Source organism: Hyalella azteca, unplaced genomic scaffold (assembly GCF_000764305.2).
Source record: "Hyalella azteca isolate HAZT.00-mixed unplaced genomic scaffold, Hazt_2.0.2 contig6871, whole genome shotgun sequence".
NCBI classification, from domain to species: Eukaryota; Metazoa; Arthropoda; class Malacostraca; order Amphipoda; family Hyalellidae; genus Hyalella; species Hyalella azteca.
The window spans coordinates 248154-271254 of record NW_025937012.1 but is presented as its reverse complement, the minus strand read 5'-3'; the positions used below and the strand labels follow the sequence as shown (position 1 = coordinate 271254).

General features: G+C 39.2%; 1 protein-coding gene across 2 annotated transcripts in view; it reads left to right on the top strand.

The window, feature by feature from the left end:
- The window catches only part of LOC108671459 (phospholipase D gamma 3-like), a 54933-nt gene that overhangs the window by 21332 nt on the left and 10500 nt on the right, over positions 1–23101 (top strand). Inside the window, exon 1 of one of the 2 annotated variants that reach the window (XM_047881022.1) lies at positions 20184–20211. The exons of the other annotated variant lie outside the window; for it this stretch is intronic. The gene's annotated coding sequence lies outside the window, so the exon portion shown is untranslated. Of the gene's footprint in view, positions 1–20183; positions 20212–23101 lie in introns of those variants that run through there. 2 annotated transcript variants of the gene reach the window in all.

Below are 23101 nucleotides of genomic sequence, written 5' to 3'. Positions count from 1 at the left end.
ATGCAGGGGCGTTCCACATGATGCAGGTGCATTCCACATGATGCAGGGGCGTTCCACATGAAGCAGGTGCGTTCCACATGATGCAGGTGCGTTCCACATGATGCAGGTGCGTTCCACATGATGCAGGGGCGTTCTATACATGATGCAGGGGCGTTCTATACATGATACAGGGGCGTTCTATACATGATACAGGTGCGTATCAAATGATGCAGGTGCGTTCCACATGATGCAGGGGCGTTCCACATGATGCAGGGGCGTTCTATACATGATGCAGGTGCGTTCTATACATGATGCAGGGGCGTTCTATACATGATGCAGGGGCGTTCTATACATGATGCAGGTGCATTCCACATGGTGCAGGTGCGGTCCACATGATTCAGGGGCGTTCCACATGATGCAGGTGCGTTCTATACATGATGCAGGGGCGTTCTATACATGATGCAGGAGCGTTCTATACATGGTGCAGGTGCTTTTCACATGATGCAGGGGCGTTCCACATGATGCAGGGGCGTTCTACATGATTCAGGGGCGTTCCACATGATGCAGGGGCGTTCCACATGATGCAGGGGCGTTCCACACGATGCAGGTGCTTTTCACATGATGCAGGGGCGTTCCACATGATGCAGGGGTTGCAGGTGCGTTCCACATGATGCAGGTGCGTTCCATATGATGCAGGTACGTTCCACATGATGCAGGTGCGTTCCATATGATGCAGGTACGTTCCACATGATGCAGGTGCATTCCACATGATGCAGGGGCGTTCCACATGATGCAGGGGCGTTCTACATGATGCAGGGGCGTTCCACATGATGCAGGGGCGTTCTACATGATATGCAGGTGCATTCCGCGTGATGGAGGCACTTTCCTCATAAGCCAGTCAGCTTCATATCCTTGATACAGTTGCGAATGTCCTCAAGTGATGACATCAATTCGCAAGGAAGATTCGCAAGATCATTATTGAGTTGTTCTTCATTAATGAGCGCTGTGAATGCACGCTGGGAATTTTTTAAAAGTTTCAAGTTGTTCCAGTCGGCAAATGAGTTTTACCGTTGTAACGAGACCCTATCAGCAGGTAGATCTAACTTCATAATCTTATCTGTTCATCGGTACTACACCGAACTCGTTGGCTTAAAGCTCGCATTCTCCGCGACTGCCATTTTTTGTATTTTTCATGTTACTCTCATTATACTATGTTATAGTTCACTGAAATAAAGGGCTATATGTTCATCTTGCAGGTGCTAATAATGCAGATAGAAGGATCGGCATCACTAGCTAGCAGTCCTGGTAGATTTCTATGAGGGGATGGTCTTTAAAGAGAGGAACTTGAGTGATTTCATCAAGGAACATCTGCCGTGATGTTCTCATCAGCATTCACCTCTCGTTTTCTTTAATTCAATGGCAGATCCACCGATGCCCTTCGAGTTCAATCTCGGTCGATAGCCACGGCCGTGCTTCCGCTTTTGTATTGCCTTATTTCCTGGACCTGTGTTTTGCTTGCCGAAAACATCGATATCGCGGCTCCATTTGTTGCATCCAATATGCTTATGGCTCCGATACGTCGACGTCATGTATGGAGGATTGCACGTATGATATGAGAAGAGATACTAAACAAAACCGAGGAAGACCATGTCATTACTGTTTTAGGGGAAAAAATTATTGGCTGTTTCTGCTCAACATCACGGATTTTAGTTCTTTATAATAATTATTTTACGTAAACGAGGCACCGACTTCAATATCGTAGTCGTTTGAATGGTGGCCATGTACCAGTATTTATTCATGTACTTTTTTTCTCAGAAGCAGGCTGCTGGGCTAGATTACGTGGCATTCGTTTCTGCACGCACCAGGATTCAAAAAATTAATGAAGCTGATATTAAGAGAGACTGGTATATTTTCTAATTTAATTATTTTAAAGAAACCCTCGCAATGAGAAAATTTCAGTTGGTTTCAGAGTTCTTCAGTTCAGTTCAGAGTGAACATATTATCAAACTTATGCAACGCGAACTTATCGGTAGGAGTTTTGTTCGATCGGCCAACGCTGAAAAAGTTGACTGATGGATGACCGCTCCAGAGAGAGCGGTCACCAACTCAGACAGCACAAGAATTAATGAACAGATTTGGATGAAAAATTATTGGCTTTCTGGTGTCCTACCCCAGTCAAACGCTTGCGGTTTTCGAATCAATTAGACAAGTATTGCTTGCTTCAGGGGTTTTTGAAAGGGAACTGGTTAAAAGAAAGGTCCACTCATGATCGAATGGAGTTACTTTCTGAAAAAATCCTGAAAAAATCCTGGATTTCTGAAAAAATCCTTAATTGATCTCGAACATTATATCGATAATGGTACTGCCAACAGTTTAGCCATTAAAAGTAAGGATAAGTAATAGTGACCAATAAAAACGTTAATAAAAAACAAACTTCAAATACAAAAATCAAAAAAGAGTGAATAAACTATAAATAATCTCTAAATGTAAATAATGTATTATTCTTGCCAAATCGTCGAAACCCTTGCCTTGTCTCAACTTCAGATTCGGTATTTGAGCTTTTCGGAAATGCACGAACATAAATTAGGGATGGACGAGAAATCTATTAAATAAGGCAGAATATTAACCGTACGCAATATACCAATGAGACAAGAACATATTAAATAATTGTCACAATCACTGTAAACATCACTGATTTGACACACACGTTACTATGAAGAAATGAAACAGAAATAATACATTCAAATAGTTCGGTGATGGAGCCCAGAACGAAGACTAAATACAGAGCGTGTCTAACCTACTCTGCACCTAAGCAAGAAATACACGTAGGCCTATTTAAAAGAAAAATCTATATTGCGCCGATTTTAGTTACACTGCTTGCAAGTTCAAAACGTTTCTGAATGAAGTCACAGATTAATTAAGAAAATACTATAACTAAATTACTCTCAGTCGTTTTTCGTATTATGGGACCTCAAGCTGGAAGCAATTGAGCTTCTTTCCTCGAGAATTCGCTTAGACATTAATTACTTGGTCCGCTGGCTGCCAACGGGTTAAGATGCGATGCTAGTCTTGCGACTGCTCACGAGTGACATTTGTGCTGAAATGTGCTTATAGTTCACGTGTTTGTGGAAAATACTCCTGAGAAACCGAAAAATTTATTATTATGACATTCAAAATCTTAGCAAATCTCTTTTTAAATTTGGGGTTTTGGCAGCGGTGTCTGTGCATTTTATGACCATCAGCGTCACTGTATTGATGAATGATGTAGGAAAGCACATTACGTTTTCATCTTTATGAATGAACAGAACTCCGACAAGCTATCATATGCTATTGATCAATCCATATTCAGGGTAACTTCAATTAAAATCCGCTCAAGTCCTGTGCGCATTTAGCCTAGTTCATGCAATTTCATATTGAACTTAGCAGTCCAGTTTCCATGCTAAAGTTTCCCGAAACATTTTTTGCTGGCTCGCAACGTTTGCAAATAGAGACGGTAACCTCAGGAGTGGAAGCATTGATTTCCAGCACTGCTTGCGCGATGCCTCGAAGTGTGTTTCGTTGCCGGTCATTTCTTTACCATGGGAAGTAATTTGTTTGTCTCGACGCCCGAAGTGCGCCTCCTGCTGCTGCCTGCATTTCTACAGGGTCCTTCAGACGACGCCTACTGTTGACTTCGCCATTGCTTGTTGTTTTTCGACTCCCCAACTTTTGTTGACTGCTCGCTTTATTTTTTTGTTCGAAGTCTAAGCATGAACGTTAAAAAGTATATAAGTAGCCGAAATATGTAGAAATTACAGTATAGTCTTACGGTTTTATTTGGCAAAATTATTCTGGTTCTCTGGCTCAAGAAAAAATGTTCAAAATTAGTTGTCTCATTGTATTCTAAATAATTAATTCCCAATGCTTTTTGATAATATTCAAAATATTTAATACATTACGCTTATTAAATATTTCTAATATCAACTACGATTATTGCTGGCAAATTGAAAAAAAATCTTAACGACTGCGGAAAAACTAACAGCCCTCATTCTTCACCACTAACAGCTAGAGTGAAGGTCACTTGTGTTAGTATGTGACCCTCGATAACGCTTCCCCTCACCCCGACGGTCTTGTCTCCTAATTGAGGAATTAATCTCGCAAGATCGTGTGAAGCGCGTGTCGGGAGATAGGCCTCCCAATCCCAAACTTGCGCGTAATCCCAGGCACGCAATAAGCAAGTTGGAGTGGCTGCACCGCTTGCGTGCTGGCCGGCGTAGCTTCTTATGCCTCATTAAGCCATCAAGCGCTCAACTTCCCTCAACAGATCCTCATCGCGGAGGCTTAAAGCGGTAAACTTTCTCGATCGTCATGAGCATGCGCCCTTGTCTCGGTGCTGTCTCATTGCAGCTCGCCTTTACGGTCCGAGTTTCCTGACCATAGATAAGTGTATGACTTTAGTGACTACGCGAAAAACTAGCCAACTGTTGCATGAAGATTACATACGGCGCTACAAATAATCCATCTCACTTTTGTTGATGCCCTATTAGTCGTCGGAGGGAATGAACATTCCCTGAATCTTAACTCACGGAAGTTAGGTTCGAGTTCTAATTTCTTGAGGCTTTGCTTAGTCTAGATTGTTTATACACGTGCACCAGGGCTTCGTGTATCAGGAAGTTTGTGTGAGTTTGTACAAGTGGCTCTAAAGTTCTTGATGAACCAAAATTTAGGCCGTCTTCTGAGGGTAGTCTTCAAACTTGTTTGTTTGAATTTCCATTTCTTTCCATTTCGGATAAACGATGTCTTAACTACTGCAATCCCGTGAGATTGGTGGTTTAATTATCATACGTAGCACTGGTGTACTGAATTTACTGTTCAAAGGCTTCTTAGATAACTCCGAACTCGCCGCTATTTGAGTTTCGTACAAAGTTTCTAATGCACTAACATGATTTGTTTGGTGAAAGTTTGCATTGATTATAAATTATTTCTTACAGAACCGCCATTATTCTTTTTAGCGTATTTTCTCATTTATGGAAAAAATGCACTATTGTGCTCGCCATGTCCGTCTTTCTGTCTGTCTGTCTGTCCGTCCGTCCGTCCGTCCGTGACCTCAAGTTTTCGTCGACGAGAAAATGCGCTCTCTGTCACTCACTGCAGTGAGTACTGAGTTATATTTTTTATACGTTAGATGTCATGCAGGGCATGTCTGTCCCTGGCGGCACCACGGCCATCACGAGGTCAAAGCAGACGATATCTGACCCCATCTGGCCATTGTGGCGAAGCGATGAGCCATACACGGCGGAGCTCCCTCTCTATCTCTTCGCTATAAACCTCCTGCCTCACAAACGCCAAGTTCCGTGAATTAAACTCTAAGTCAGAGCAAATATATATTCAATGATGCAGGTGAAATTTATTCTTGAATTTCATTTTTGTCGGGGCTAGATTCTTGAGCGGATTTCTGAACTTTTGTTTTTCAATTCGAAAGTTCTAAAGGAAATTTTGTTTGATAATTTATTGTTTCTTTATTAGCCGATAACTCGTGAGGTCTCGGAAGCTGATAGTAGTCTCTGAACGCTGCCTACTTCATGCACGAATTTTCTTCTTTGAATTATCATAGGTTATCGTTGACGACAGCTCGATTTCTTCCTTCCGTTTTTTCGTGCTTGTTATAAGTGCCTGAAAAGTTTGTCGCTCGGTGACACGGCAAACGGAGACTCGCTTAAATGATAGAGCAGAACAACCAAATATTTTCTGTTGGCCGAGTCTAAGCTATAAAAGACTAATTTTAAGAATCGCTTTGAGCGAAATGCTAGCCAGTAAAGATTTATATTATTTCCTTCCCTATAAATGATTTACAAGGCCGAGACTGGGCGATAAAAGACTAACTTTAAGAATCGCTTTGAGCGAAATGCTAGCCAGTTAAGATTTGTATGATTTCCTTCCCTATAAATGATTTTAAAGACGCGTGAGAAGTTACAAAATTTCCAAATTTTCCACATTTTCTTATTGCTTCCAATGCGTAATGGGAAATCGTCTGAGTTCGAATGATCGCGGTTAATAGATTCATGCGTCTATAACAGTAACAGCATTTGGATCTTTAATACACCAATCCTATCTTATTTCGAGACGTTTGCTATAGTAATTAGTTTAAATGTGTTTGAAACTAATTTACATTTGTCTCTTCTACAGTTGAATCTTCATTAGGGTTATTTTGATATGAGTTCGTTGAAGCCGAATTTTACTTTCAAATGTTCACAAATTCAATTCACTACTTATTGAACACAAGGTTTTTCAATGCGTATAACTAAAGTCGTTGAGGTCGCTGGAAAAAAAAGAGATAAGAACACTTCTCATAGGCGTCCGGGCATATTTTTTGTGAGCCACTAGCGACGTGAATCTTCGTAAATACTGGAAGCGGTTGTTCGGGGTAAATATTATAGAATATTTCCGATACCCGGAACATTTCGTGCTGTTGATCTGGACAGCTGACACGGACAGCCTGCCAGATGGTGGGAATCTAGGCTGCATGGCTACATTTTGTGGCTATCCTCCTGAAGGCTACGACAGGACGACTCACTCTTTTGTGTTGCTGGAATATTTTTTTTCGTGGTAAAAATTTCAGCGCAATTATATTTCAGAATTTTTGAGTCAATTATTTCTTCCACGTATAATTTTTCTGGGTCGAATTCCTGTTTTTTGAATTAGAAATTAATTTGGTTCTTAATTTTTAACTATTTGATGAAGATCGCCAAATTTGTATGTGTTATGTTTACATTATAAATTAGTTTGAATAATATTGCCTTCTGTTTGAGTCATGATAAAATGCCAGAATGCCTGGCCCTGAACTTAGATACTCAACTATCCCGGTAAAAGCGTTACGTGGAACGCTTAAATGCCTTGCAGCACAGGTTAACGTCAATAATAACGTGCACCTAAAGTGTGCTAACTTTCTCGAGTATTAAATCCGCCTTTAGGCTAAACCTGATTAAATTCCTAACTCTACGGTTATCCTAGTGAGTACAATTGTATTATCATTCCCTCTAAATTCACGAATGGACGACTAGCTTCATTGAAACTTTTATCTAGTGTTGATTTTTCGACTTTATTTCATCACGTTGCAATCCTTTCATTCGGACGCCTGGCACAGGAATGCCGAAATGGAGAAATGCCCTCCATTTTTCCGAATTTATATACCATTTGATATACCGAGAACCTTACTCTCCTTATTGATGATAATTTCATCCATCAGCGACCATCTAATTAAGGAGCATCGCTTCTTGATGCAGTTCGGCCATCTATTTCGACGTAAATAAGCCCAATTTACTTGATGAGATCCTTCCATCTTACTTCTGGCCGATGGTTTTTGCTGGCTCTCCTGCTGGCTTGTCGTTTGCTTTAATCCTAGTTCTTTCTCGAGTAATTTTTCTTTGTGAAAGTAATGCGGAGCAGCAGAACGCCTGACGGGCTCGACTTATCTGTTTACGGGCTCTGCAGTGTTCACCCAATCGTGCTAAATTAATGCGCTAGGCGGGCAATTTATTACGTGCCTCCTGTGAGTTGATGTCGTTTATTTACTTAGTACACACTTCTCTTAATAGCCTGTCAGTTTACTGGGTACTCGTGGCGCCGTAGTACAGTCTTCTCTCCATAGCTCGTCAGTTTACTGTGTACTCGTGGCGCCGTAGTACAGTCTTCTCTCCATAGTTTGTCAGTTTCCTGGGTACTCGTGGCGCCGTAGTACAGTCTTCTCTCCATAGCCTGTCAGTTTACTGGGTACTCGTGACGCCGTAGTACAGTCTTCTCTCCATAGCCTGTCAGTTTACTGGGCACTCGTGGCGCCGTAGTACAGTCTTCTCTCCATAGCTCGTCAGTTAATGGGTACTCATGGCGCCGTAGTACAGTCTTCTCTCCATTGCTTGTCAGTTTACTGGGTACTCGTGGCGCCGTAGTACAGTCTTCTCTCCATTATTGAGAATCTTAAGGTGGTGTGCCAAGAAGAATGGCATAAAATACCAGTCAGCATCTGCAAATCATTGATCGAGACGTATAGAAATAGACTGGTATCTGTTGAGCTGAATAAAGGGTATTCAACCAAGTATTAAATTAAAATAATGCGGATTTATTGTTTTGTACGAATACTTTTTTCACCCGAAGAAGTTAAAATGTTGCATTAATTTTTGTTGCATTGAGATTTAATTTCTATTGATGCTATTTTTTAATACAATGCGCCTCTATACATAATATAAATCGCTTCTCCTGTTCAGTTTGTGTACTTACATACATTAAAATACGATTTTTCAAGTGTACGAATATTTATTTCCCCCCACTGTATCTCGTATTTCAGTATAAATGTCGACTGCCAAAAGCCATGTCTGAGCTTGTGTATGTAATTTATAAAGCCGTGGAAATAAAGCTGGCGCATTGCTGCTTTCTTTTCGGGGCAAGTCTGCTGCATCGAGCCCTTGGCATCTAATATACATTTCCCTAGGCTCACAATTGCTCGTGATTTTATACTCACATTGATATGGCCTCGTCTGTACTTTGCGGCACCAGAATATTTTTTCTTGGCTCGCTCAGCCTGTGTGGCGTGAGTGAGCTCTTAAGAGTCAAATACGTGGTCTGCGTTCATGCTTGCGCACAAGTTATGGTAAGGTTTATTTCATTGGTGTTACTAGACATGAGAATTGCATATTGTGGCGCTTGTGTCCCAAGAGAATTTTTTTACAATTGCATTTATAGTTAATATGCAACTATAGTTTGGCAAATCCTATGCTTGTTTCATTACTGTTATCAATAATACTCCGTAACCTTACAAGTGATGATAACGAATCTTTCGTAAATATTTCAACTTGATTCCAAATCTTTCATTCTTCTCTTGATTACGTATTCGGAATGAGGGTAGAATACTTGTTATTAATGAGGTTACCTAGTGAATTCGGCATTCGTGATGTGGGACACTCAAGTTCCATGGTTTATCCATCCCCAACAACGCCATGTTTCTCGTACGCTCCACTCGTACTTTTTCACTTTTTAAGAGCTGGTCGTGTATATTTTCTGCACATTCCTAAACTTATTTTTTTGCCGCCCGAGTCGCCGGTTTTTGTCGCTGGACATAAGTACATACATGGCACAAAGCTGCGCCGCGCTGTCGTTGCTGCAGTCTGTGCGCACTGCGTCCATTATATAGTTGCTTGGGGCCAACGTTGAGTTCATTCTGGTGCAGTATTGCGTCTCGTACACTCCAATATATTAACTTCATTTGCATACCATTTGACGCTGGGGACTTGATTTTTTCGTTTAGTATAGCATCAGATTCGCCTGTCTGGTTCTTCGGCTTTCCACGGCGATGAAGTCGCGCTAAAATTCTATTTTACAAGCGGAGAAGTTTATACAGATGAATATATCGGGCAATTTCAAAATCCGCGCTAAATTCATATATAACTCTAATTTAAAGTGAAATAACTCTTACTTGCGTGTAATTGTGGTCGAGAAGGTAATAAAATATATCAATTTATCTCGGTAATTCCGATTAAATCACGAATACAAGAACTTTTTTATATGATTTTTTGAAAAAATGAAGTAAAAATTTAGATGCTTAGAAAACGGAAAAGGAGGGATTTTTCATTCATCTTCTTTTCATCTCATTCAATTTACGTGCTTCAGCATCGAGAGACATTCGATTCTTAATGCAAATATCTAGCCACTCCTGGAGTCCCCTTTCCATTTTATTTTTTTTTGCATGACTTTTCTATTTACCCTCTTCTGCTCCCCTCATTTTTTCAGTACATAATTCATACAATAGATAAATCAGAAAAAAGACCTTCAAGAGTCGCTAGACATTTACTTTGTTTTATATATCAAATGGTATGTCTCTTAATGTTGTTGCTTTAAAATTAAAGGAGATGATTAAGATAGATTTTGAATTAGGCAAAATATGGCAATTTAAATTGTTCCGGAAATCCAAACACGTGAAATGGATGAAATAAAGTAAAAGCTAAAAAATTTGCTTGTTAAAGTATCCCCAGCTTCCTAATCGTCTATTCCTTGTATCATCGTATCATAGTGATCATATCATAGTGATCATATCATAGTGATCATATCATAGTGATCATATCATAGTGATCATATCATAGTGATCATATCATAGTGACTGTCTCTTATACACATCTAGATGTGTATAAGAGACAGGTACAGTCTTCTCTCCATAGCTTGTCAGTTTACTGGGTACTCATGGCGCCGTAGTACAGTCTTCTCTCCATAGTTTGTCAGTTTGTACTCGTGGCGCCGTATATACTGTCTTGGAGCAACTCAATACGCGCGCTACTCTCTTGGCAGACGGTAAGAGATGCTTGGCGACGCAACGCTAGATGCATGCATCTTGCACTTTCTTTGTTTGCGTCATTGCGATGTTACTTACTTTTAGTAGCGCTGTATAACAGCGCTGGATGTTATGCTAATGCGCGGTAGCAGTTTACCAAGCATTCAGGGAATGAAATTATTTATTTTTATTAAAGGCGACATCTACACTAGAATAAATAATTTATCGACCGACTTTCTTTTTCAATCTTTCCTTCACTGTAGAATTTATGCGCAGCAGGATGTCAAATGCTTCAACGATTGACTCTTTATTCAATATTCTGCAAACGGCTTCTGAAAACAAATTAACACACAAATGAAGAAACGTAAACTATACGTGGAAATAGATCGGTGATACAATTGTGTATAACTTGTCAATATTTTAGCAGAAATATTCAAAGATGAAATAGTAAATATCCAAGATAAATAAATAGCCCCTTACCAAGCAGTGTGGTCACCGTCCTTTGGCGAATCAGTCGCAAGCCATGAACAGCGACAGAAATTTAGATCCAAGTAGACCTAGCCTACTTCTACATCGGAAATTTTCAAGTAATTGGTACTAAAGACGACACCTAAAAACATGTGGCTGCATTTATATTATGCGTAACATATATAAAAATTGCTCCCTCTCTGTGAGCAATGACCTCGTTGTTCGCCGACTGTGATACTATTAGGCTTGAACCGTACGCGCAAAATGCAGAACTTATTTACTTAAACATGCAACTTCAATCCGGCTTGGAATAAGCTTGAAAAAACTTGCAGCTCATTTTCAATGCAAGTAGCTAGTCATATTCATCTAGGATTAAGTTTTAAAATCCCTGCTAGACTAGAGACGTTCGCTGCGTTTCGTTCTGAATATTTAATTTTCTTGTATTTTTTGTATATTCATAGCCGGTACTGTTCTTCCTAATTTGAATCCAACTCTGCAGCAAGTCAATAAAGAAAGCTGTCAGTGAGGTTGTTAATCTATATTAGAGGGTAACCGATGAACGTCGCCGGTGGGTGGGGCTTACTGCCCTCTGGGTCGTCACCGAGTGCTCTAAGAAACACATTTATGGCGCTTCGTCCGTCCGTCAATTGTCGTTCAATTTGGGAGACGAGGCTTTGGGAGACGAGCGCTGCCTCCATTCTTGAGCCTAAGTATTGGATCTTATTGGACAGCCGATCGAACGATTTGTTTATGATTAAATCCATATAATATTCATTTCATAGTTTTCACGATTCACGTGTATGTAATTTTCCTGATTAACGTATCATTTTTTATTTATTAGTTTAAGGTGTAGATGGCACTGCGCTCACATTGTGCTGGGCTCAAGTCTGCATGTGAAGACATAGCTAAGAAACCTTTTGGTTTCTTAGATTTAATAATTATGGTTCAAATTAGAATAATTCCGCTACTTGTTCTTTTTTAATAATTTTTCGCTGTTTTTTGTACTATTCAAAGCAGATACGGTGACAGTAGACCGATCCTGATGAATGATTGGAGAATGAATAGGCGGTATATGTCACTGTATTGCTTCCAATTTATAGTCTTTACTCTGCTGATGAGTTTACCCTCTGATGTAACGCGTCGCTGTGACACTCCTCATTCTAGAAGCTAGGCAATTCAAGATGACGGATCGACTGAGGGTATCTACGTGGACACTTGCAGCAAATTTGATCACAATGATCTCTTCAATTTTGTGAACGAGTTCTGCTGCACTCACGGCTCACAATGTCTCAACGTCCTGACGCGCATTTAAAGATGCTCGGAATCTAGTGGAAACATTTTTAGTTGCGTTCTCCATTTCAAACCTCTGTTATAATATTTATGAGAAAGTCCACTCTTTAAATTTGATGTTCGGATGTCGATTTTGTGTGAAGCCAGACCGCAATGGCAAGCAATAATCGTCAACCATCTGGTACTGCTTCTCATTTCATGTTCTACAGTCATTCTCAGTTCTCTTGTTCGATATTGGACTTCAGTTCTATTTGCATTACTGTTTTAGATTTTTCCGGTTTATTTTCTTTTGGTTTTTCCCTTATCCTCTCGATGACATTACAGAAATTCTCCCTTATATTGCCTATAAGACATTTCACGTCCTCCTCTTATGGAGAAATCTTATTAGATCGCTGGGCAATTTATTCTAAAATGCTTATAAGTCTCATGAGAACCCACTGAGCTATCGCTGCACCAATCGAGCGAGGACATTTGTTTTGTACTATATTTTCTAAGACTTATAGCTTTTTAAAATAAATTTGGCGGCTATATCCTCGTTTGGGATATCCAGGAGATATAGTCGCCCAATCCACAGTTTGGCGTTCAGCAGTTGAAGGCTCCGGCTGCTCCTGTAAGGGATAAGAACCATGAACCATTGAGCGGCGAAAGGCGTGACTTGCAGTCGAAAACTTCTCGAGCCGTTGTACTCTAGGATATTGAGAGACTTGTTTTTACTTATAACTCTTCAATCTGTATCGTCATCGCCTTTCTTATCTTAGTTATGTTCTTTTGTCTTTGCTTGCATTTTTGAACAACCCAACAAACATTTTATAACTGTTTGAAGTTATTTATACGCTCTTTACTTCTAGGCTCAAGTAAAACGTTTCCTAAATAAATTACTTGCAATGCGTACTAGTATACCGATGTTCTTCGCTTCCTCTTCTTAATTGAAGACCAGTTTACGACAGCAATTCCCTGAGCTTGATTTTACTGAATATTTTGTATCGTTACACGTAGGCCTTCAATAATTAACCTCAGACGCTCGAGAATACCTGAGACGCTTCCTTAAGGTCTAAAAAGGCGTAATAATAATGAAGTACGCAAACTTATTTTCCCTACATTAAATTGTAATTAATTTCGTCCAAAAATTATTTGCATGGGAATTATTAATAATTACATATTTCTCTGATCACGGAAAAATGAACATGAAATACATATAAGTAACTTGGCAAAACTCGGCAGCGTAGTCGGCCTTTATGCCTACAACGCAGGACGTCACGAGGTCAATGGATGCTGCCGGGAGTCGTCAGTTTTGCTGACTCAGCTTTTGGTACAATGATTTATAGTGCTGAGTTGAGACTCTCAACCTATATTGCTACTTCCAAGATCACTATTGTTCTGTAGCTTTCTGTATTTATCTTCCTTTCCTCTATGACAAAAGGACTGACAAATATCAGTTCTTACATGATGACTCTCTGGTCCATATTTGGGGACTCGTGGCATTCCTTACTGAGATCAGAGCTTTTATTGTCCAGAAAGTTCGCACCAGCAGTTTTTACGGTCACTAAACTGCGAAAGTTTTTCCAGTAAAAGAAGATCTGCATTTGACGTCTCACCGCATCAAAAGATGGGGATATGGAAGCAATGCACCAGATAATAGCCAACTGGATTTGCCCTTCATATTGCTCCTATTTAAATTGGTATTGCTCCATTTATAACTGATCGTCGTAAAGGCAGTCTAGCGGACACGCATCTAATCAAAGAAAAATCTCTACTAAAATATACTTATTCTACATTTATCTTAATCCTGATCGTTTTTGAAAGACCTAAAATAATTTTGTATAGTATATATTTTAACGAGCAATCTTTTGTCAAGTATTTCACTCACCTTGAAATCATTTCGTTAATTTTCCATCCATGCTCATTTAACCCTCTACCGCCTTATGTCACTCTTCGGGAACATAACTTTCAACTCAACTTATACGTAAACTACTTAACTTATACGTAAACTACTTAACTTATACGTAAACTACTTAACTTATACGTAAACTACTTAACTTATACGTAAATTACTTAACTTATACGTAAAATTATACGTAAAGTATTGAGTGTAGCAACCAGATGACGTTTGTACGCAACAGAACACTTTAAAGTTGTCGTACGTGGCGGCAACCATCAGTGCAAGTCAGTTTGCGCTCCTTTTGGGAAGTAGGCTTGTGACAATATTGCTCCGGTTACTCATGTCAGGCGGTGGAGGGTTAAGATCTTTCTTTGACATACTCATCTATTATTAACCTTGGCATTAACATTTTGCCAGCTGTGTTGCATTCTAAAATTTCACGAGTCTTGGTGAATTCGTGACTTTGAACTTGAAGTGATACTGGGTTCTAATAATAGAAATAGTGATAGATGAGCCATAAGTTTATCATCTGTAGTCAGTGCAGTGGAAACCCTCGCTATGATTCATCTACATTTTGAAGTGAGAATATTGATTCGAAACTGGATGAAATAGTGAGCAGGAGAATCTTATGGACCGTAAATCCCGGAAGAGGATCCCGCTCATGATCAATGATGTGCAACAGTTGTAATATTGACGGCCTCCGGTGCTGCGGAGGCGAGTGTGCTGATTGCTGAGTACCGGGAACTGCATGCTGGTCTCCCTAGGCATGGACGCGAACTTCATCGGAATAATTCACAGAATGAGAGACTCTGAAACGAGGACTCTCTATCTTCACCTAAATAGCTATTATATCAAAATCTTTTGTGTGTCGAAATCTGTTTAATAATGTATGTTTTTTAGCGTTTTTATGCCTCAGTCGGTGTCTGGTTTAGTTATATGCAGTCGATTCGTACCATGAAAGTACGAGTAGTAAGTCTCTCTGGAGTTCACTGAAAACGCGCTAAATATTTCTGTTACAAAATTATTCACTTGTCGAAAATAATTTGGTTTCCCTTTGAGCGGTTGGGAAGATAATTTGGTTCCCATTCCCAACCGCTTACAACGCAGGGATTTGAACGCGGCGTTGGTTTGCCAGTCTCGAACACAAAAGTTCGGCAGACAGAACTCGTGAGAAAGTCCTCGAATTTTTCTAGTCACTTGATAATTTTTTCAATAAATAGATTGTAATTCATTTATTCATGAGATAATACCATTCAAAAATGACTTACACTACTAACTTATTAACAAAATAACACTACACCACGAATTTTTAAGCTCTTTCTATGCAACGCAAAATCTTGCATGTGTTGGCGCAATCAATCTAATATAGGGAGCACTCCGGCGTTTTCTCGATGATCTCTGTGTGATTCACCACGCAGGCATGACATAAAGCTTGATTGCTTCTATTATATAACCTCCTGTTGTACCTTGCACAGACAAACACCGGGATAAAAGAAGGACACTTCTATTTTCACGCGCCATGAAGTCCTGCGTCAGCGTGCCCCGTTTTCCTTGTATCCCTCAGCAGTACATATATATCTACTAAATAAAAATCCATATTCGAGACTTTTATATCACAAATAATAAATACGTCAGCCTGCAAGCAAAGAACTAACGTTTAAAAATATTTAATGTATCCTGTGTATTATTGGTGTGAATTATTTGCGTACCGAAACTAGCTCCTCTGATCTATGCAAGTGAGCGTTAGCGTTGTCTTGGCATCTTGCCGAGAGTTCAAGCATCGTCTTGACGCTCATTAGTAGTCTCGTCGTCTTAGCGTTTACTCGAGAAAATACTCGAATCGTGAATTCGCGGAGCTGCAAAATGGTGTAATTTTCAATACATATCCATTGACTTGATATGCGTTTTTGCGTTTGCTTTGAATTCAAGGTTGAATTTTTCCAGTCCGAAATCTATGTTGAGAAGCAACACTGACAATACTGAAAGTATTTATTTACAATGATAATTCTGATCAATTTTTATGGACGGCCATTGAAAATACAAGCAAGAGAGAACGTCCCTCGCTGTTCGAGGATGATAAAAATAACAGACTTTTCCGAGTGAACTGAAGCTGGCTGCTAGACTCTGCCGGATGCAATTTAAATGAAGCAGCGCCATGGATAGGCTTGGACTTTATTTCAAGACGATGCGCAAAATAAAGCCAAAATTGTAAGCGTATTTTCATATCAACCGTCGATTGATTCTGTACCCGATATAATCATCTGTTTTTGTTATTCTTCCGTTTGGAAGTATTAAAATGTTTTTTGTTGATGACACTTCCAGATGGAGTATCGTGTCATTCATTGAAACACTGTTTAGATTTGATGATCTGCGTCACAGTTGAAAATTTCGATTATTTTTTTCAATGACTGACATTGTTTAATAAATCGGAACCGCACTTAGCAAGTAGCTTAAATTTTCGTCATGTTTATTCAATTGAGAGGATTATGGCTCGGCACAGGGCAGTATAATGCATTCAATATGTGCAGAATCTTTCTCTTTTTTTTTCTTTTTTTAGTCCGTATTTTTGAATTTTTGAATTGACGATCTTTAGGCAACATTGCTCTTTGAGGAAAGCAATTAATAGGAATGATTATCATAGAAACATCACAGCTATGCTAGCAGGCAACCTATGTTTGCTATCACCCAGTACCCGCGGTTGCCGCCTCCACTAGTCTTCTGTCGTTGTATTGTACCCATACGTTATTCATGCACTGCGTGCCAGACCCAAAAATCCTAGGTGAAGATAATATTTTTTGTGATAAGTTCATGTATAAACTGGCTGTAAAGTTTGAATGAACTACACTGCTCTTTCTGGAATCCTAACTCAGTACAAAAAAGTGTGGGTTTACATCACCGGTACTTTACCCTTCACGACGGACTAAGTTTCCTCGCTATTTTTCCTGGCCTGGGGTTTTTTTTACGTCAACCGCTCTAAAAATTCATGGCACAACGGCAAAACAATTCTAGAGCCGCTCGTGAATGCCCAACAGAATCGCCACTTCTGTGCTTTTGTTTGCGTTTCCGCAGTACGTATAAAGGATACGGCGGCCCATATAACAATATCGGCTCTGCAACTGTATAGCTCTCTAATTGCCTTACTGAAAAATGATCAATGTTTTTGTCGAGCTTATTTTTTGAAGGGGAAAGACTGACATATGTTTACATGGCTTATTCGTACTCAAGTTTTGTTTATTATTTTTTTCTTTGAGAAGCCACGAATTTGTCGATTAAAATGCATTCGTGGTTTGTAAATCAATTTTTAATTTACGTTCAAAGCCGCAACGGTGTGAAATGAACCGAGTTTCACACCGCTTGACACAATGAACCTTCCGCTTTCCAATTTGCTTTACCGGTTTCATAGGATTTTAGGGTTGGCGCACGATTAAATTTTCGGATATCGAATCATTAAATTGAAAACTTTGATACTAATTTGCTTTCTTACAGTGAGAAACGTTTTCATGGACCTTGTTTCACTTGCTAAAACTTTCAAGCTATTCATTTTTCTTAAGAGAAAGTTCCCCTCGCACATTGCCATTAGGGCTAACTTGCCAGTGCTCAGGTTTCAGCCAAACACTTCTATGTCATGTTTATTGCCGTACTGTGGAAACTTTTCTGCTTCTTTTTCTCTTCTGTGTGCAAACTTTAGGGAGTGCAAAGAAGCACCCAAATTTAGAACGAACTCAAGTGCAAATTAAACCCATAAGAACGTGCAGAGCGCGCATTCAAACTTCTATGACGTGACGGCAGCACCACTCTGCAACGTCTGGCTTATAAGGCTGCCGCAGTCATTTGCAGCGTAAATGTAAAGATTCAGTGAAGATTCAACGCCGGTTTTGGACGTATTTATGTTCCGCAAAATTTTACTCTCGTTTCATTTACTCAACATAAGTCGAATCAAGTTCAGTGATATACGCTAGCCGCTTCATTTTTTCCCATACAACAAAATCTCAGATGATGCGTATACCGCATCGTCCCCTGTGTGGCATTGCGTTGTTTGAAAGAAAAATACTGTACTTTTCTTCTAGACAATGAGATGTTTTCCAGACATTATTGTAGTTCTTAAGCTTTCCCTAAAACATACAATAAATTTTGTGAAATAATACTTTGTACTTATGAAAGGATATGAATGAAGGGGATAGAGCAAACATAACCGTTCCAACTGCTAGCACCGCATGCTTTCTGTCCGTGCATGAAGGCAGGGTCATCTTAAGAATACGGGATACTTAGAATGTCTCATATCCTTAGCGGTGTTCTAGAACGTATTAACATTAATTTTTCCTTGGAACACTCTGTCTCATATCCTTACAGCGATGTTCCAGAAAGTATTAACATTGATTTTTCTGTGAAACACTCCCACGTACGTAGTGCTAGTGATAAATCATGAAAGTACAAAATCTCACGCAATCGGCAGTGTAGAAAGACAACGATTTTTTTCAATGGCCGCGTTATAGAACTTATGACACGCGTGACCAGTAATGTTTTGGCGATGATGTTACTGATGATACTGAAGAGCACAATGAGGGCGTCGAGAGCTGCATCTGCCTTCTTCCTAAGATTTTGCCAGATTATTTTTTTTCTTCTGTTGCCAGTAGCCAAATAGTGCTGCCGTACTCAGCACTGAAGTTTGATGCTAGCAGCTCTCGATGTATAGTACCACTTCAAAAATGGTAAACCTTGTTGGAATAAAGTAACATAATCGAAATTTAATTCACTAGACGCCATCAAAACATGCAATTGAATATTGCATATCTTGAGCGATATTTTGCCATGCTAACCTGTGAGCTCCAGTTGTCGGGACCTCATGCAATGTAATTTGGGCTTTGAATCACTTAATATACATGAATTTCTGTTATTTTTTTAACAAAGGTGAAAATTTAATACTGATTCGAAAAATTATCAGTAATTTTTATCCTGCATTCTGAGTATGCAGAAATAAATCAGTCATTCTAACAGTAAGTCAGAATTAGATCGTTCAATGAAGCATAAGACTTATTATGAACCTATGATCAACGTAAATGGCTAAATGATACTGTAAAAATAATTGATTTCCTGCGAAGGTCTTAGCGATATTGAGATACGTAGCTATGGGCCAGGCCAGTTTATCTCAAAATAAACGCTTTTGTCACGTTGAGAATCCTTACTTGTAGAGACACAGTTTCTGTGTACTTGGAAATACCATATGATTCCTTGAACTGCATGTCTGACAGTGCTCAATGCGTGTTGTTGGTAGAAATTCAATATCAGCCACTTATTGTTCATGAGTGAAAGTGGAACATCTCGACGGATATTTCAATTCTAAATTATCTAAAAATAACTATTTTATTTTAAATTATTAGAGACTAAATTAATAATAACAATAAATAACCAACAACAATAAGTCAACAATTTTCTTCTGATCGCATCACATTGCAATTAAGGATTGGTCTCCTAATTTCTTTACAATTCTAATTTTTAGAGTACAATTTGTCCGTAATTCTTTTGATGGCCGTTGAAGTCAAGTTTGTTGCATCCATTTAAATTTTATAAGAGCGTGACGCACCGACGTCAACCGTTCATTTGGTAGTGTTTGAGCTTCGTTACTGTGAGTGACATGGCTGCCTCAGCGTGCTACGACGCCACATGCTATTCTCTAATTTTGTCCAAGGTCTCGACCGCGATGTTGGAAGAAATTTCCTCTTATAAGGTACAGTTTCCCTTTCAGAATTAATTACTCGTCTAAAGACAAATTCCTTGAATTTTATTATTTTGAAACTAATAAGTGACAGCATCAATGGTTATGGCGAGGAATTAAATGCCATATTGTACAATAAAAAAGGACGCCTTACTCAACAGCTGATCTCTTGCGGCGTTGTTTGCATTGCAGATTCAGTGGACTATAGTCTGCGGCGCGGTACATACAGTAAATATTCAGACTCATTTCAACTGTCAAGTTACATAAACCTTTTAATGAAGCAATCAACCGAATTTAATAATTTGTCCCATCACGTGCCGACTAGCCGACCACCGGCAATAAGATTGAGAGGAGCCCATTAGTCAATGACACATTCAAATTACATATACCATTATTTTAGAACTCTAATATCGGTGAATTTTTACTTATCTCATAATCGCTGAAAAACTCACCACTTTGTCAACTTGTGTATAACCGTTTGAGAAAAGTTTATATTCTGAGCCTGCATGTTCGTGAGCCTTTTGTGTCCCCCGCGCATCGCGCATAGCCATTAGCCAGTCAGTTGCTGTTGTTCTTGCAGCATGTGAGGTGTGTGGTTACGTTATACTGCTATCCCCTCATAGGGCTTTACTATTTTGGCACTTTTAGCGCCTAAGTGAATATTAATAAGTTAATTGATCGATATAACAGCCTTTTCTTTTACAATATTTCAGTTCTAATATGACGATGCACTCATCTTTTGAAAGTTGCAAGGGTAATCCCGATTTATTTACACCCACTTACTTTCCGCTATTCGTCTCAACACCAGTAAGGATCACTTTACTGAAGCTATCGCTATGACGATCATATCTCGAATAACAGTCCTACACTGAACATATGTCCTCATTTTCCCTGAACTGGTTAACATGTGCTCCACACGACCACACCTATGTTATGGCATATATTTACTGATAACTGACTTTTAATGAACCTTGTTGCCACGGAACGCAAGCTGGCGCCTGGCAAACGTTTGTGGTTGCCACTTTAGTTCTCATAACGATGACACTGTAGTGGCTGCACCGCGACAACCTGATAAGCGCGTTGAATTGAGGTTTTGCATTGCGATGCTGATAGTTGAGTTAGTCGAAGAACATATACCGTAGTACCATTAGTAGAACATTATTTTAATTTAGATTAGTAAGTTAGTTTTCTGCTCAGTGCTCATTCAATTGACGTGTTGTGAAAATGAAACCTTCTAATGTCCAAGCATAGAAAGTATGTTACTCTAGCAGCAAATATTTCATCTGTCATGATTTGTGTTTCACTGTTCGGATTGACATCGTACTATTATACCGGTATTTTGTGTGCTTTGTATTAACCTGATGTATTGCTGAGGCCTAGAAATGGCTAAAAAAGAATTAGAGACGTCTGGTTATTCATTGATATTCTTGAAAAACTCTTTTTATGTGCGCATTCAATTATTGATCAATCAAATCCCTTTGATATGATATATTATTCTTTATTCTTTCATTTGTTGTAGCTTGTTCTGCCGTCGTAGGTTTGCGCTAGTAACTCGAGCCTTGTCGCTTGTGACATGTCCGACATTTCACCTATAGTTCACCCGAGCTCGCCCCGGTCTCATGCCATGTTTATAATTTGTAATACCTACCGCGTTTTATTCAGTTTGAGACAAGCATAAATCAAATTCCGATCCGATACTTCACCTTAGCTTGCTTCTTGTAGGCCTAATTTATGAAAAATCGTCACCCTATCCGCTACAGTTACACCGTAACACTACTTATGAGCCAAACTATTGTATCTTGTGCATTCCGTTTTCTTTTAGGCATGATGAGAGAAAATCGACAGCGCGGTAGGTAACTATAACACGGTCCCAGCTTTCCTGTCGGCAAACAACAGCGCCCTCCTCAGAACAAATGCATCTCCGTCGATTAAATACGATTAGAGAAACGTTGTACAATTATCGAAATTTGGTGCTTATTACTGTATTAGTTAATTAAAATTATTTGTGAAATATGTTTTAAAAAACATACCTATTGCATTATTGCATAGTTCTTGATTGAACGTTTCTTTAATTAAGATAAACCTTGATCGGATAATTCGGATATTAATTCATCTATTCTACATGTGCTTCTTTCGTATTTTATTTGTGTGAGCTTACTTGGGAATATCACGTATTTGTATCTTTTATATCTCTTGGATCTCGAAAACGGAGAAAATCATGACCGCTCACATGCTAGGAAATTCTTATCAACGGTAATTACTTAGGTTCGTATAGTTAACAGCTCCATATATCGCGGCATCGGCGGTAAACGCATAGAGCTAATTTTCAATTAAAATTAATAGTGCCGACCCCAGCAGCACTTCTCTCTCACTCATCTCCATTTTTTTTATTTGCCTGGATGCAAATTGTTCTATGCGAGCGAACAATTGGTCTTCATGGAGCACTTGGTTGCCAGTTATTTCTTCCAATTACTAAGCTACTGCGGCGTTCACTTTTGAGGTCTGAGCGGTTGGCGCGTTTTTTTACTGTTACTCTTGCCGCTGTTGTTGATTGCGTTTCTTTCCGGAGCAGGAATCCAGGAAATTCTTCGCTGACGCTTGCTGCCTCAAAGCTTTTCTATATTTTGCTGCGCGGCGTGGAGAAATTCTGTGTAGTACTCCGATTTCAGAGGTTAACGTTGGTCCATGATCGCTGCGTCTAAAGAGGTTAGACTACTGCATTGGAGGAAGCTAGAAAAGCATTCGATGAAAAATTTCCGAGTTTTGGTTAATCAAAACCCAACTCTTGTATGCATTAATCATGCTTATTAACCCTTTTGAATACTTTGACTTCGTTTCTTCGACGATTTCTACACTGGATCGCGCTCTGTCAAGAAATAGGGCCCTTCTCGCTCTTCACGAGATGAAGCTCAATTGGATAAATCGTTGATTTTCTAAATTGCCTCTAGTCTACTGCATCTTCTAATATCTTACTTCCAAGTACTGCTCTATTTTTTTCAAATGTCTCTGAAATGACAAATGTCTCTATTTCATTTGCATTTCAAACGTCACTTGTATTTCATTTGCAAATGTACAGTGGGGGGAAATAAATATTCGTACACTTGAAAAATCGTATTTTAATGTATGTAAGTACACAAACTGAACAGGAGAAGTGATTTCTATTATGTATAGAGGCGCATTGTATTCAAAAATAGCATCAATAGAAATTAAATCTCAATGCAACAAAAATTAATGCAACATGTTAACTTCTTCGGGTGAAAAAAGTATTCGTACAAAACAATAAATCCGCATTATTTTAATTTAATACTTAGTTGAATACCCTTTATTCAGCTCAACAGATACCAGTCTATTTCTATGCGTCTCGACCAATGATTTGCAGATGCTGACTGGTATTTTATACCATTCTTCTTGGCACACCACCTTAAGATTCTCAATGTTTGTTGGGGACCTTTTCTTAATTTGAATCTTCAAATACCGC